The sequence below is a fragment of the Mytilus galloprovincialis genome, chromosome 7 (assembly GCF_965363235.1).
Source record: "Mytilus galloprovincialis chromosome 7, xbMytGall1.hap1.1, whole genome shotgun sequence".
Taxonomy (NCBI): Eukaryota; Metazoa; Mollusca; class Bivalvia; order Mytilida; family Mytilidae; genus Mytilus; species Mytilus galloprovincialis.
In genome coordinates, this window is record NC_134844.1 from 55,319,077 (window position 1) to 55,334,678 (window position 15,602).

Sequence of the window (15,602 nt, forward strand, 5' to 3'; positions counted from 1 at the left end):
CCAAAAAGTTGTGCCAAATACGGCTAAGGTAATCTATGCCTGGGATAAGAAAATCCTTAGTTTTTCGAAAAATTCAAAGTTTTGTTAACAGGAAATTTATAAAAATGACTACATAATTGATATTCATGTCAACACCGAAGTGATGACTACTGGGCTGGTGATACCCTCGGGGACGAAACGTCCACCAGCAGAGGCATCGACCCAGTGGTGTAAATAGTTATCAAAGGTACCAGGATTACAATTTAGTACGCCAGACAATACAAAAATTTACCATAGTACAATAACACAATGACGGAATGTATAAGTACCTATCCACGCCAAAGGGATGTTACCACAAATGGACTAAACATTTAAGGGAATAATTTCAAAAGAACAATATAAAGCGCAATTAGGATGATAAACAACGTCATTACCTAGAATCTATACTTCAACACCATCAAGTAATATTTATGAAGTTGTTACAAGAAATTTATCAACAAGGTCTTGGTCTCCTCCAATATTGTGTTTAAAATGACGGGACCGTCTTTGGTATAGCCTTGTTTCATCAACTCTCTGTTCATACACTGGTGACGTTCGGGTATCCAATACATTGAAAGGTAAGTCCTAATATTTGTTGTTCAATGTAATGTTCATTTAATATATCATCCATGTCAAATGATAGGTTAACGAATGTTGAATAAGGAAATGCTCATATATATTAACAAGACACACATAGTAGTGCGATTTACATACACGATATTATATAAGCTTTGTCTGCAGGAACAACAACATATTTATCGTGAAGACATGATAGTAATTTCACAGATTCGTTGTCTGTGAAAACTGATTTTGGTCGATCATTCACACATTTGTTTCGACTTATTTCGAATTCGGAAATGTTCATGTTGAATTATGTTTAAATCGCAAGTAATAATATGACCAGAGTGGCGGTAAATATAAGACATGTGGGAACAGTCACATGTCAGAGTTTTTTTTTTTTTTTTGTATTGTTCTAAATCCAGGACCTACAATGCTTGATTATAGTTGAATTCTCTAGGTGCAATGGTTTAAGTGTAACTGTGGGATACAATAGAAACAGACTAATTTTGAAATAAAATCTTAGATGTAACCTCCTTGTTATGAATAAACTCATCATAGATGCCAGTGAAGAACGGTGTTGATGTTGATTGCATCAATTCTTTTATTAGAAAAGTGAACTGTTAATAGTTATCAAATATCCCAGGTATAATTTGCCGGTTTCGTCTACATAAGACTCACCATTGACGCTCAAATTATATATAAATATACTAAATAAATAAATGATTTGGAAAATATGTTGAAGGTATAAAAAGTCATGAGAATTCCGAACGGAATTAGGTTCTATCCGGGCACTCTGGTTCTAAACCTTGGTTCCATCTGTGTTTTTTGGTTCTGAACCTTGGTTCTATCCGGGTTGTTTGGTTCGAAACCATGGTAACTGGTTCAACATCCGGGTTGTTTGGTTAGCAACCCAACTTCTTGGTTCCATCTGGTTTCTATTCTTGATCATTCTAATGTTCCCGTTAAACTTGGAGAAGATAATCGCAAGTATCCGAATATAAAGTAGGTCAAAGACGCTAAAATTCTTTTATAACATTAAACGTTTCAGCATCGACGGTAAAGGAAGCTGCAAGGTATTTATTTTCTAATTTTAATTGTGTTGATTAGGAAACTAGATAAAAATAAAGCATCTTATAGGTTTTTAAGAATAAACCGAAATATACAGTATATCGAACATCCTTTTATTTAATTCAGTCGTTCTGTTTTCATTTATTTTCCTTTACTCATCCCTTATTTCCGTTAATATTTCTAGAAGTTTTAACACCACCCAACTACGATATGTTGTTCAATTGGCCAACGATATGTGCATCTAGCCACTTGACCAGTTGACGACTTGCATATATATATTTGATTGCACATTTATGTTCAAGTTCGACTGAATTTTATTTAATTGGCTTTGTAATAATGTTAGATTTTATAGAAATACATGTGAAGTACATGTAACAAATTGTTTTGTTCAAAACAGAATATTAAAATACAAATGCAAAAGAAACACTTTAAGTGATGATCAATTTAAGTTTGTAAGCTTTAATTAGTTGAAAAATAAGCTAAAAAATATTACAAAAATGAATATGTACAATAAATTTGTCAAATTTGATACTCCGTGTGAAGGGCATGCATATAACCATTCGGCCAAAAATAAAGAAATCAAAATTAAGAATGAATATATTTTATAATAAAATTTTTTGTGTGTTAATGACAGTGCTAGTGGGATGAGTATCACCAGCACAATAGTCAGAACTTCTGTATTGGCGCCACAGTGGAGGGGCATAAAGTGTTACCCTAGTCCGTCCTGAACGTCCCAAAAAATGGGTTCCGTTCTCCAAACTTTAGTTTGCCTCAACCAAATACTACAAAACTTATACATAATATAAAAAAGAATATGTGGCATGAGTGCCAATGCGTACTCTCCACAAGAGACCAAATGACACAGAAATTAACAACTGTAGATCAGCATACGGCCTTCAACAATGAGCAAAGTCCATACCGCAAAGTCAGCTATAAAAAGCATCAAAATGACAATGTTAAACAATTCAAACGAGAAAACTAACATTCATTTTGTAATTTATGTAGTTACAAAAAATGCACGGAAAACAAATATGTGACACAAACAAACGACAATCACTGAATTACAGGCTCCTGACTTGGGACAGGCACATACATACAGAAAAAGGCGGGGTTAAACTTGTTAGCGGAATCCCCACCTTCCACCTAATGTGGCATGAGTGCCAATAAGAACTCTCCACAAGAGACCAGACGGACCAGAAATTAACAGCTATAGGTCACAATATGGCCTTCAACAATGAGCAAAGTCCATACCGCATAGTCAGCTATAAAAGGCACCGAAATGACTATGTAAATCAATTCAAACGAGAATTAAATGGGTAATCATGTCACTTTTAAAACATAGAAAATGCTGAATTTTTCGTTTCCATTCTCTTAAAAAAGTTTGACTTAATCAAATGATATAAACCTTATATGCAATGCTTATTACCCCATAACACAGCTCTATCAAGTTCGATATTGGTTGGCGTCACCGTTCATGAGTTATTAGATGTAAGAAGATGTGGTTCGAGTACCAATCATACAAATGTCAACTCGGGGCCTTGAGATAGGAAAAATGCTAAATCTGTTGTTTCCGTTCTTTAACTTAAGTTTGCATCACCAAATGTTTTGAAAGTTATACAAAATGCTTATGGTCACAAGACGGTCAACATTACGTCAATCCTGCATCTATATGTGGAAGTTTACCATGTTTTTTCCACAAGCAGGGGCATCTGTGGCAAATAGACATATTCTACATTTATTTCAGTGAACAGCTTATTTACGTCCATTGAATTCTACTTCTAATAGAATTAACTTGCATATTTTTTTCAGGATCTCGATGCAGTTTGGCAACAGAGAGTGATGTTTCAAGTACATGTGACCAGCATAACATTTTAGTGTTTCACTAGATTGAGCTCTCTGTCTAAGTGTACTTTAAAGGTGCTTTGCACTGAGTTCAGTTTATTGATATGCGTATACCTTCGTGTGCATGTTTAAGATGTAAAAACCGACTATCTATACTTAGATGTCCATGAAATGAAGTCGAAGGTAAAATGATTGAAACATTTTGCATTATCTATCACAACAGGCAGCACATGGTATTACTGAAGCAGTAATTTTTCACGGAAATTAAAGGATTTTTGAAAGGAAGTTTCCATTTGAACAAAACATTCTTCAAAATTGAGAATGGAAATGTGGAATGTGTAAATAGTTATCAAAGGTACCAGGATTATAATTTGGTACGCCAGACGCACGTTTCGTCTATATAAGACTCATCAGTGACGCTCAAATCAAATATTTACAAAGCCAAACAAGTACAAAGTTGAAGAACATTGATGATAAAAAAATCAAAAAAGTTGTCCCAAATACGGCTAAGTTAATCTATGCCTGGGATAAGAAAATCTTAGTGTTTCGAAAATTTCAAAGTTTTGTAAACAGGAAATTTATAAAAATGACCACATTATTGATATTCATGTCAAAAAAGACAGTAACATGACAAAAGAGCAGAAAGTAGTCGAAGGCCACCAATGGGTGTTCAACAAAGCGTAGAAAATCCCTCGCCCGGAGGCGGTCTTCAGATGGCCCATTAAAAAAATGTGTACCAGTTCAAACTCCAGAACATAAAAATTAATTTACAATTAAAAACATACAAGACTAACAAAACCAGAGACTTGACGTCAAGGTAATCCTACGGAGAGACACACCCAATAGGCATAGGCCAAGAGTCAAAAAGTTATAGTGTGGTCAAGAGTTCCTTGTCAAAGAAACACAAAGCAGATTTTGAGAAAAGGGTCATCGTGGTACACAATACTAACAAATATATCTATATATCTAATATAGATATATATATATAAGAAGATGTGGTATGAGTGCCAATCAGGCAATTCTCCATTTTATTCAAACAAAATATACAAGTTGTACATTGGAGCAACGGTCAAGCTCACATGAAGTTTCTCATGCCACTAGACTCACCATCATATGACAATTCCTCTACATGCCACATATTCAGAAGCAAGGTCAATTGAAAATTATATTTAGAGGTTAAGGTAATGTACCAAGGAACACACTGTATCATGATGGCACACCTAACATGCATATGTCGAGAGTCAAATAGTCATAGTCTGGTCAAGAGTTCCAGGTTAAAAATACACACAGCAGTCCTAGCTGCACGAAAGTTCATCATGGTACACGTAACAATGTATTGTGTCATGATGCACTACACATGCCAAATACACCTAGGTCAGAGACAGAAACACAAGACATAACTAAACTCAATTGAACGGTACTTTAGTTAAAACATATTTATTTATAGTGGATTCGGAAACAAGTTTTGCAACTTATATTAATCCCTTTCCACTGAACGGTACTTGTATTGCAGGGTCACTACAATTGCCTTCAACATAGAACATAAACTCTCGCAACACTACAAAGTTAAAACCATCTTTCGATTATCTTAATGTTAATTGAGAATCGAGTCGTGCAGTTATGTCAATAAATTAAAACGGTAAGATTAGACATTAAAATACTAAAAACTAGGGTTAACAATTAATTTCTAACCTAACCATGTGATAGTTCTATGATAAACTGATAGAAACACATGATACAGTCATGAAATTGAATATTTGACATAGTACGACCAGAACAATACAAGACAGAGTTGTAAACAAAACATACGAATTTAATCACAATGTACAAATAAGGAACCGTATTTATTCATCTAAAATGTACGCTTGCGTTAAACAATGGAAATTAACACTGTATATTTATATAAACGATCAAGCTTGTAAAAAAAATTAGAAATAAAAAAAACTAGTACAAAGTTGAACAGTGAAGAATGTCCTCTTTTTGTCAAGTTTGTAACCGATCCCCATTGCTATTTTTATTGTGAAATATGAAGTGTGTCTCACTAGCGTATGTACTCTTTTCCAGTAAGACCCACTTTTGGTTCCAAACTATTAAAGTTTTACAAAATTGTTAAATTGTTAGCTATTTATTCGAAAAAAAAACTTTTGTAACATAAATATTGGCTGTTTTTATTGGAGTATCATTATATCATGCTAAATAACTGACATCTGTTCAATTTTAGCATTTGAGTTAGATTTAAGACGGTTTCCGTCTTTATGAAAATGGCCGCATTTGTGTTCATTCCTAATATTTAAATGAAAGTTGTATTTGATGATAATACATACCATATATAAAGGTTGAGAATGAACACGGATTCGTCCACTTTCATTTTGGACAAAAAACTCATCTGAAAAGTGACATGTTATGGCATATTTGATAGATTTGTCATATTCAAGCTTGCATTTGATTGATTCAAATGACTCAATCTGTTAAGGGTGTTCAACAAAACTAATTCAATCGACTGAAGAAGATACTTTAGAGTTTAAAAAATTTCCAAAATCTTTCATCAGATAAACTTAAAATTTGAAGCCAAAATAAACCACATATATTTATGCATTTCATGGGATTTCATTAATGTATCATATATGACACCATTCGAAAGTAAGATTGACTGATTTCGAAGTCATTGATAGAAATTATGAAACAAGCTTAAGTATTATAACGATATTAGATAAGTTTATGGAGGTTTCATTCTATTAAATCGATAAGAAGATATAAGTTACGCTTACTAAGGAATGTACAAACCAAATAGGAGCGTTACATAGTGTGTCAACAAAGTGAGCATCTGCTGCTATACATGCATCAACCAAATTTCACATGCAAAAAATCCGGATTGGAATTAAAACACAATAACATAAGACTATAGTCGTATCTAAAAATATGAGTCTTAAAAAAAAATGTCGTCAGATGAAACTTTCAAATTTCTGATTGTGACTGTCAAACTTCTGTATTGCCGATTGAGGTTGTTTCGTTCTTCATATCTCATTTGGAACAGCGTTTGTGTAAAGAGCCAAACCCTGTTTGTACAGCCTGTATAGTGTTGACAAGCATTAGCGTAACGACGCCATACATGTACGAAGGAACAGGGCTTAAATTACTGCTGATAAATGCGCAGTTGAAAATTGGGAATTTGAAATCATATAACAATAATTCATTTCATCTTGCACTCCTTTCTTTTCCAACATATCTTGTCATCCCCTTTTATCTTGCCTATAAGATTTTACTCATTTGTTTTTCAATTATTTACGCAGAATAATCTATCTGTTTAATCTTCCATCTTTAATATATTGTCTCGATAGCACCTTCGTCAATTTACCTACTCACATTGATGGATTTGTCAAAACCTATAAGTACAAGCAAGTTTTGAAATGAATAAAACTCAAATTGTATTCCTACAGACAAAGTTAATAACTTTTTCCTGACGACTCTTCCTCATATATGAGCAAGCACTAAGTTGAATCACCTAATTTCCATAACAAAAGAATGCAGATTTTAACAGGAATTTGATAACGAGGATGTTGATTCAATTTACTTTTTTCCGGTTATGTTATTTCAAGGCTATTCACATAAACTAGCTTCTGGTAGAAGTAGTTCCGTAAACCAATTAAGTGAGACACTGGTTTGATCCGGGGCGGATCCAGCCATTTAAAAAGGGGGGGTCCTAACCCAGGACAAAAGATGGTGTGTCCAACTATATGTCCCAATTCAAATGCATTGATCGTCCAAAAAAAGGGAGGGGGTCAACCCCCGGGACCCCCTGGATCTGCAACTGTTTGGTATTTGTATATGTTTTCCTATTGAAAACATGTACTTTTGCAAAATACATTGAAACTTGAATTTGCATTTATTTGTGATACAATTGACCTGTATATGCTATTAATTGATCAGTTTAGACCCTGGGTTTACTGTTAGTCGATATGTTTGATTTTTAAACTTTCTTAATCAAGATTATACAAGTAAAATGTATCGTTCGCAGAGTCCACATCATAATACGATTATTTAAGATAACATTTTGTATATCAAAGCAGGGGGTTATGCTAACAAAAGTTAGATAATGACAAACGGTTTCAATAATGTATTTACTTATGTATCTTTTTACCATTCTGATTATACATTATATTTACGTGTGCGGATTAAACTTTTTAACTATTTATTATTTGGCCCAGGAGCTTTCCTGTAGTTAGTTGCACATTCAATATATCTATGAACAACAATGATACCATGCTGAAGTATAAAAAGTAAATTAAATACCTATACATGATATATGTATCGAAAACTTGTACATTTTCCCTTTTATTTATCGTAATAATATGTTCAAGATCATGAACAAGACATAATACTCGAAAATGTTAGGCAATTAAAGCAATGACGTCATGTATCAGTGCAACAACGTCATGTGTTTATGTCCGTCCGCGTCAATTTGTTAATGAAATGCACGCGACTTGATTCATACAACCGAACACCTATTACAACGGTTTGTACGCTTGGAAATAGATTTATTTGATTCCATATTATCAACCAAAAACATACAGTTAAGACAAATTGAAAATAAAACTAGAATTGCCATTACGAGCAATAGCGGATGTCACCCTGGTCTGCCAATTGCCACTAAGTTGCAGCCATGTCAAAATTTTTAACACTGAATTAACTTAATTTACTTCACAATTCATTTCAATGAAGAACGTATTCATGAATCACTGTTCAAACCATTTCCACGTCGAGTAATTAATTCACATACAGGAAAAGTGATTTTGATCTATTGCCGATCATACAAGAACGAAAATATCAATATCGTATTTCTAAATTGCAGTTGAATATATTTAAATTTTTTAAATCGAGTTAATAAAAATAAACACAACATGCTGTGCAAATAAAACCTGACCAGTTTTAAAAAAACATTATTTCAAGGACATATAGATGATAAGTGATTGTAAATTTATACGTTCAATGGACAATGGACCATACCAAATACTATATCATGAAGTGATCAGATTAACATCAAAATTTGGATGCCAACGTTGAATTTTGCAGTCCAGTTTATGCCGTTTGTTATACAGGGTCATATGAATATTCATACGCAGTTTGCAACACTTGAAAGATGTGAAAATAGCTTAAAACAAATATAGAACCCACGCATGTTCAAAAGATCACAAGCGCCACACATGACGTGTTATACGTATTAACAATTGTAGAATTATTCTGCATTGTAGATATGGTGATGAAAATACTCTTAATTAGTTTTAATTTTAATCATAATGATGACATGGAATAGTTTAGTAAACCAAACGAAATTATGCAATTTAGTTACATGTAATCGTTACAACCCAATGACCCTGTGACCCAGCCATGAATGATGATTTGAAAAGCTTTGGACTTTGGTTGGGATGATCATTATTGTCACACACAACTTTCATACGTTCCATAATATTTGACTCAATCATACCAGAATTTTGAATCAGTATTTTAACAATAATAGAAGTGGTTATGTTTGCATGTTATTTATGTGAAAAACTGAATATAAATTGAGAATGAAAATGAATAATGTGTCAAAGAGACAACAACCTGACCATAGAACAGACAATAGCAGAAGGTCGCCAATAGGTCTTCAATGCAGCGAGAAATTCCTGCACACGGAAGTATGTTTTAGACAAAATATGATTTAGTGTCTACTATTGTAAGCCGTTAACTATTTATTATGTAATCAATTTTCCCTTTACATTTTCATCATCCTGATCTGTATTTAAAAGCGTCTGTCCTGCAAAATGTATTTCTTTTCCAAAAATTGAGTATTTTTAGTTATATTTTTTAATACATGCATAGCATTTGTACGTACATCAGTCTTCTGTGCAATATGTTCAACTTCCTATTGTTGTTTTTTTTTATTGATTACTCGTGTTTTTTTCTGTTTTGTGATTGAATTTTATCAGTCTTATTTTATATTTTCTTGGTTATGAGGGAACAAATAATATCATTTCAGCCATTTTATAATGTAAAAAAAAATATGTTCTAACAATAGTTTGCTGTTATATATATATATATATATATATATATATATATATATATATATATATATATATATATATATATATATATATATATATATATATATAGACGTGTTCATTCCAATCCAAGCAAATTTTACAAATGTTTCGAAAACACTCACCATTTTTCTAATTATACGTCATAAATATTGAAAATCATTTTCTATTTCGCAATTATATTTGTCAGTTGCTTTCCCTCTCAATTGTTTATGATCTCACTTAAGGTAAAAACTGTCATCCGTACAAGTACTCAAGGACGACGTTTTTAATTATGACAAAGTACGCATCCATTACGTATTTTAGCTTATAACAATTAGGTACTATGCACAGCTGTTTAATGAACCCATTAAATGATTTATATCAAACCGTTTTAAATAGTTGATATACTTCAAATATTTACTAAGTGAAGACCTTTTTTAAAACAGAAATACACATAGAAATTCATCTAGTTTTTTCCCAATGAAAGAAAAATACTCCATTCTGAGTGTTATTATATTTTCAATTCCTTTCCATTGTTCTTGTTAATGACATAGCCATGTTCTTCTCGACAACAGTAAGTTTTAGTAAGTGAATTATAATCATTTTAATACAATGGGCTAGTTTTTAAAACTAGGGAAATTATAACCAAACGTGAGCTTTAAAATTTTACAAACACATGGGAAACTACTTTAAATTTGTATGAAACCTAGGTTTCACTTCCGTTTATTTGTTATGATATTGACTTCAGCATTTCTTTGCTCTACAAAATGAAGTTTTTTTAATATTGGTTTATGAATTGTATCGTTTATATTCAATCGATTGATCAATGAATTTATGTGGTATTAAAAGTCATCTGATATAGGAATACAGTTATATATATTAACTACCCTATATTATCACCTTTGGAAATTTTATTTTTAAGTCGACAACAGTTTGTCTATCTTCGTAATAGTAATTCTGAAACATTTAATTAATATGAAATTTTTCTGTTTTCCTTATTGTGCACTGTGGTGTTTTATCATGTTTATTACAACATGTACGTTCAATGAAATTGATGAAGAAACATTTAAGACAAAGGGTAGCACTAGAATTGTTCAGACCGAAAATACTACCGATGTGTATTCTAAGTCCGTAATTGGATGTGCAGATATGTGCCTATCAGATCAACAATGCTGTTTTGCGAGTTATTCCAAAGGAACATCAACTTGTCGTATTGATACATCTGAGCGATGTTTTGTTGAAACTGAAACCTTAAACGAATGGACGCTTATTCACCATAACTCATATCGTAAGTAAAAATGACACACATTTTGTAATGAATTTTTGGTTGTATTCCCTTTTCAACCAATGATTGTTTAAACAAAAGTGAGCTCATCAGCAGTTTTAACAAAAATAACAACCAATATGTTTCAAACATGTATGTGTGATTTTCAAATCAAAAACTTAAAATTGCAAACAAGAGCTAAAACTTTATAATAGGGTTTTAAATTGTCCAATTCATTTTTGTTAAGAACCCAATTGAGTCTCAATTATCCTTTATGGGAAGGTACAACACATTTTTAATAGGTCTTGGATATTTATAACATTGTTTTTTTTTTTGTAATACTGAAACCATTTATCATAACATTGTGATCTGGCGTGTGTTGTTATCATTCAAAATACATTCATTTTCAATTAATCATTACACTATTGTGGTACTACAAAATACTACATGCATTGCTCAATGAACCACCTACAGATGGGTGCTGCCTTAACCTGTACAAAATTTGACTTGGAGCAGACTTGTTAACTGCTTTCCTTGTTAACTTGAGAAATTTTGAGCAGACAAGCCAGTTCGTTTAAGACCTATTGACAAGTTTACTTTGATCAGTCCCGAGGACAAGTCTGCTTCTAAATCGACCTGTGGACAGGTCTGCTACTTATTAGACCTGACAAGTCTATTAACTTGGCAAAAACAGGAAGAGAACAAAGATGTGAATCCATAAAATCTTCTGGACCAGATGGAATTCCTACTTGTAACAGAAAACTCAAAGGATATGCTAACACACACCAGGATTTACAGTTCTGTTTAAAAATATGTAGACACTGGGACCACAGGGCCGGATAAACTCAAACATATATTGCGTACTATATAAAAAAGGAGTTAAAGTGCAGACCAGTATCTCTAAAAGAAAAAGTTCAGTGTAAAATTAATTTTAGAACACCTTATAAGCAGGCACTTAATGAAATATCTTGAAAGGCACGGATTTTAAACATTATTAAACAATAGTTTCAAATCTGGCTTTTCATGCAAATCCCAATTACAAGTCACCCTCAACGACTTCAAGAAAAAAATATGACGAAGGTCTTCTTACTGATATTGTCTTGTCATATTTCGACGAAATAGTCCATGGCCATTACAAACTGCTATCAACAATGGGCGAATATGGATAAAGAAGATCAATTGACAACTAGCTGAATATCCTTTTGATAAATAAACAAATAAAAGAAGTAACAGAAGGAGAACAATCTGAAGTAACGACTGACGCTGTTGTCCCACAAGCGTAAGGAGGCTCGAGGGTATGAACATTTCATCAATTTATTTATTTCTGTATTAGTTGTTACTTTATCATATGGTTCAAAAATCATTGAATTAATCAATTCGTTTTGCCTCAGATGACTTTTAAATTGCATTTATCATTGAAAAAGCTCCAAATTATCTCCCTTTGTTTCAGAAACGCCCTTTGTTGGCATTAGAATTGAAATATTTTTTTAACTCATCGGTGACCTATATTTTTTTAATTTAATTTTCAAATAAGCTGTACTACACTATTGTAAAATTTTAGCAATTTCTGTAATTAGTTTGTTTTTTTTTTATTTCGATATTACTTTTTTCACCCTTTTAGTTCAACAGAAGAAAAAGTACTTTTACAAAAATGTATGCTTCTTTCGAAGGCAGATCTTGAGCGTAAATGAACGGTGACCTCATTTTGTTTTTTTATTTTTCCATTAAGTAAAAGATAGAGTTCATTTGAAGAAAAATATAGCGAAATTCTTTATCAAGAAAAAGAATCATTTAGATCCGCGAACCCCCTTAAGACACAGTCCTTTTCTTTGTCATATAAATGACACTATCAGTAAGTCATTTTAAACAATTCGTAGATGACTGTCTTCTTGACAGATCACTAAAGACACGGATAAAAAAACACTTTGATATCCATTAAGAATATTTCAATAACCTAGAAGTATGGAAAAATGACTGAGGAATAAGATTCAACAAAAATAAATACTTCATTCTTAGCATAAAAAGCAAATATAAATAATTCTACAGTTTGAACGGACATATTAAGTTATGTAAGTACGAACATAGAAAACTTAAAAGACCTGAAATAGACTATAAATATTTCCAACGTAGCGAATAAGGTTAACTCAACACTGGGCTTTCTGATAAGGAATTGGATAAGTATATTTTCAACAAGAATACAAGAAAACAGCATAGATCGCTTCTCACGTCAACAATGGAGAATAGAGCAATAGTAAGGAACCCAAACACTTCTACAAACCTCAACAAGCTTAAAGGGATAAATCGATAAGCAACGAGCTTTTTGTATAACGAAAGAAGATATTGAGTCTCAAAAATAGTCGCCAAAAAGTTAATTCACAAGAATACTGAATTCCGAGGGAAAGAAGAACTAAAAGATCTACAGACAACTTTTTCTGGAAAGGAAAACCTGATAAAGTGAAAACGGCAGTGACTATGTCCGAACACTGTGATGGTGGTCTTAATATGCCTAATATTTATTATTTTTGAAATAGTGTAAAAATGTCTTGGCTGTATAAATTATTAGATCCCCAAAATTACTCTCCTTGGAAAGTCTTGCTACTTAGTTATATACAAAAACTTGGAGGGACAAAATTTTACACTTAAGTCAAGAGGGTTTACTTTATTTAGCAGAAAAAAGTTAATCCATTTTGGCATGATATCCTGGTAAATTTTCCCAAGTTAAAAAATAAGCTGAAAGCTGACAACAATACTGAAATTTTGACCCAGTCCATATGGCTGAATTCGAACATCAAAATGGATGGCAAGATAAGATGACTTTGAGGTTCAAATATATTGAAAATAGTATATTCTTCATTAATTATCTGATGTCAGATAATAATACATTATTCTCATATGATGAATTTTAAAAAAAAGTATGATATCAATACTAATTTTGTAGAATTTTATAGTATTTTAAGTGCGATTCCAAAGAGATGGATAAGTATAATAGAAGGTAGTTCAAAACTGGAAATTATTGAAAATAAATTATTAGATAAAGTTAAAAAGGAACCAAAATCTTGTATATTTTTCTATACATTATTTTTGGAGGATAACATGGATAATAAAGTGATATCTTTATCTTCCCGTGAAAAATGGGAAAGAGATTTAAATATGCAGATTGAAGATTGGAATGCTATTTAGTCTATGCCCTTCATTATAACATGAAACTCTTTTTTGCAAAATTTTCAATTTAAGATTGTTCATAGGATTCTACCGTGTAATTCATTTTTATTGAAATATAAATTAAAAGAAACTGAACTTTGTACTTTTTGTTCAGAAATTAAAGAAAATATTTTTCACATTTTTTGGGAATGTAATGTGTCACAAAACGTCTGGCTATCCGTTATAGATTGGATTAAAAATCAGGACATTCTCCTGCCTTTCAGAACAAAAGAAGTCATTTTAGGTGTGTCTAAGGATTTTGTTAACAGTAAAACAGTTAATAATATTTTGTTGTTATTCATATATTACATATACAAATGTAGATGAAAGAACATATCCCCCACAGAATATGGTGGGGTAGAATATTCAAAATATTGGATTAATATAGAAAAATACTCTGTATGTTTCTTAACCCCTGTACAAAAAGTAAAAATGGATCAGAAATGGCATTTGTTAGAATCAGTTTTTATATAATTTATTTGATTAATTAACAAAATCATTTGTAATATTTATATCTATATCTTATTGTATCCATATGACTTAATCGATCTATCAAGTATTACTTTGTTTATAAAATGAGTATCGAATACTGTAGTATGTAATTTCACATGTTTCATCATCAAAAATAAAATAATTACAAAAAAAAAAAAGATCTACAGACAAGAAGCTCGAACAAGAATTTGTGTAAGTGATTGAGGATCTGGATTAATCCTCATGGATCCTGCTTTAAAACCAGACCTTCATTAAAAAAACAAATCCCAAAAGAACAGTTACTGCCTAGAAATTTGACTTAAACCAGACAACAAACATTGTGGAAAAACAAGGTGTTTTGAGATTCTATATAGGAATTCATCACAATATTCCAACGCATTTTTCGTGAAAATAGTGATCGAGTGGAACCACATTTAAGATACTGTACTGCGCGCACCGAACGTTGCTAGCTTAAAACCTGCTCTTCGCAACGTCAATAAATCGACACATACAGATTCACATTACATATACAAATGTAGATGAAAGAACATAACCCCCACAGAATATGGTGGGGTAGAATATTCAAAATATTGGATTAATATAGAAAAATACTCTGTATGTTTCTTAACCCCTGTGCAAAAAGTAAAAATGGATCAGAAATGGCAAATAGATAGACAGAAACTTTAAATAACAAAATAATCATCAGGTCAAGATTTTTAAAAACAATTTTGCTGATAATCTTGAAAACTTGTTAAAAGATAAAAAAAATAAAAAGTAAAAATAATCAGCAAGACAAGATCTACAAATAAGTCGGCATGACCTTAAACGTAAATCGACACCGTATTGAATTTGTTGCCATTCATTGACGATTTTCGTCGAGCCTACACAATTTGTTTTTTTTTTTAACGCGAAACAACATGAACAAAGCAACCCCAGATTCCGTCGACGAAATCATCATTTAGATTCAGTGTATGCCTTTTTTTTTTGTAGATGTCAGTGACTTTGTTGAACAAGTTTGGTGATGACCGAAAAACAGTATCAAGGGCAAACTGTTCAAAATATGCATCACCATTTCCCCTTATTCTAATGATAAATGACTTAGTTTTGTTTACATATAA